Source organism: Sciurus vulgaris, assembly GCF_902686455.1.
Source record: "Sciurus vulgaris genome assembly, chromosome: 5".
Classification (NCBI taxonomy): domain Eukaryota; kingdom Metazoa; phylum Chordata; class Mammalia; order Rodentia; family Sciuridae; genus Sciurus; species Sciurus vulgaris.
This window is the reverse complement of record NC_136465.1, coordinates 98,859,449-98,862,092: the sequence shown is the minus strand read 5'-3', so window position 1 is coordinate 98,862,092 and position 2,644 is coordinate 98,859,449. Positions and strand designations below refer to the sequence as shown.

Below are 2,644 nucleotides of genomic sequence, written 5' to 3'. Positions count from 1 at the left end.
CTCATAAACCTGTTCTTCTTCCTGGTGCTTCTATGTTAACATCTCAGGTGTGTCTGCATACACCTTCATATCACCTTTCTTTTTTTTTTTTTTTAAGAAAATTCTTTAATTTTTATGTATTTTTATTTTTTATTTTTAAATTTTTAATTTTGGGGTGGGGGGCACCAGGGATTGAACTCAGGGGCACTGGACCACTGAGCCACATCCCCAGGCCTATTTTGTATTTTATTTAGAGACAGGGTCTCACTGAGTTGCTTAGTGCCTCACTTTTGTTGAGGCTGGCTTTGAACTTGGGATCCTCCTTTCTCAGCTTCCTGAGCTGCTGGTGCCCGACTGTATTTATTTTTATTTTTTAAAATATTTTTTAGTTGTAGATGGACCCAATCTTTATTTTATGTATTTATTTTTATGTGGTGCTGAGGATAGAACCCAGTATTCAAGTGCTTCATGTACCACTGAGCCACAATCACAACCCTTGTATTTATTTTTAAATGGTACCCAATAGTGGGATTCATTATTTCTTAATTATATCTGCATATACCGACTGAGCTATATACCCAGCCCTACTTGTGTCACCTTTTACCCTTTTAGTCCACTCCACAGTTCCCTAAGCTTCAGCCACTTCATCATGATAGGGTCTCCCTCACCCAAACAGTTGAACTTTTCTTCCAGGAAAGGCAGTTCTTATTCCACATTTAGATTTACAAAAATCATTAATGAATATGAGTCATTTAACAAATACGTATTAGGCATCTGCTTTTTTGCAAAGCAATATAGAAATTCAAAAATGAAACAGGCTTTGTTGAAGCTAGCAGTTCTTAACTCTTGGTGTGCATCAGAATCAACTATGCCTGTTTAAAAATATGCAGATGACAGCGGAGGAGGTCAGGGAAGAATGGAGGAAGGATGGATTATGTAGAGAGAAATGAGGGGTGGGTGGGGGTAGGGCAGGAAAGATAATAGAATGAGACAAACATCATTACCCTATGTACATGTTTGATTACACAAATGGTATGACTTTACTTTGTGTACAACCAGAGGAACAATAGTTGTACCCCATTTGTGTATAATGAGTCAAAATTTTTAAAAAATTAATAAATTTAAAAAATAGTTATTTTTGCCTTCTTTCCTCGTTCTCAGCAGCTACTGCCATGAAGGTCAAGCTGTGCAGTTTTACTGGATACAAGATATACTCCGGACACGGGAGGCGCTACTCCAGGACCGACGGAAAGGTTTTTCAATTTCTTAATGCAAAATGTGAGTCAGCATTCCTATCTAAGAGGAATCCCAGGCAGATAAACTGGACTGTCCTCTACAGAAGAAAGCATAAAAAGGGCCAGTCAGAAGAAATTCAAAAGAAGAAAACCCGACATGCAGTCAAATTTCAGAGAGCCGTCACTGGTACATCTCTTGCAGATATCATGGCCAAGAGGAATTAGAAACCAGAAGTTAGAAAGGCTCAAGGAGAGCAAGCTATGAGGGCTGCCAAGGAAGCAAAAAAGGCTAAGCAGGCATCTAAAAAGACAGCAATGGCTGCTGATAAGGCTTCCACAAAAGCAGCACCTAAGCAAAGGATTGTAAAGCCTGTGAAGGTTTCTGCTCCCCCAGTTGGTGGAAAACGCTAAATTGCTAGATCAGATTTTAAAATAAAGATGTATCTGTAACTTAAAAAAAAAAAAAAAATTAAAAAATATGCAGATAACTGGGCACCAATTGGAGAAATTCTGATTCCTTTGGTCTGTGACATGAAAGTGTTTTAAAAGTTCACACGTGATTTTTCATGCCCTCCAAAGATCAAAACTATTGGAGTCATCTCTAATTCTTATAGAAAAACACTAGGCTATACACAAATAACTGAAATGTAAAGTAGAAAATAATAGGTATCTTAAAAGGTGCTGACAGTGTTAAAAAGAATTGAAAGGAGCTGTGTGTAATGGCATGCATCTGTAGTCCCAGCTACTTGGCAGGGTGAGAGCTAAGGCAGGAGGATCACAAGTTCCAGGCCAGGTTGGGCAATTTAGTGAAACCTGTCTCAAAAGTAAGGTCTGAGAATTTAGTTCAGCCTTAGAACACTTGGCTAGGGTATGCAAGGTCCTGGGTTCAATCCCCAGCATTGAAACAAACAAACAAACAAACAAACAAAAAGAGTCGAGAGGAGAAGAATATTACTTCCTGTTTAAGAGATTAGGGCAAAGTCCATGGAGTAAAGTGGAATGAATTCAGAATGAACCAGGTCAAAAGTAGTTTCTTATCTAACCTCTTCCACTCAACAATGACGCATGAGACACTGAATAGGCTTCATAACAGCAAAGGCACATTTTTTCATATGTAAATGACAAAGCCTGGCCATCAGAGGATTACTGTGACAATTTTAAACAATGAAATGAGATAGAAGCACATAGAATAATGCTGGATGCAGAGTTAATAATCAATAAACCATAATTTCATCTGAACTTGAGCTGGCATTTGAGTCAGGCTTCGAAGGATGGAGAGGATTTAAGCATTCAGAGAAGAGAGGGAAAGGAATTCTGGATAGAGGAAATCAAGAAGAGTGTTTATGTGCAATTTAGAGAGGTCCTAAGCAATTTAGGAAGTCCCTGTCTCAAAATAAAAATTAAAGGGCCTGGGTATCTGGCTCAGTGGT

At 38.5% G+C, this 2,644-nt stretch overlaps 1 pseudogene across 1 annotated transcript; it reads left to right on the top strand.

Annotated features, from left to right (window-relative positions):
• Nucleotides 1-1,144: 1,144 nt before the first annotated feature.
• On the top strand, nt 1,145-1,625 carry LOC306661195 (large ribosomal subunit protein eL24-like; annotated as a pseudogene). The gene has a single exon. The product of its transcript is annotated as a large ribosomal subunit protein eL24-like (transcript).
• Nucleotides 1,626-2,644: the final 1,019 nt, after the last annotated feature.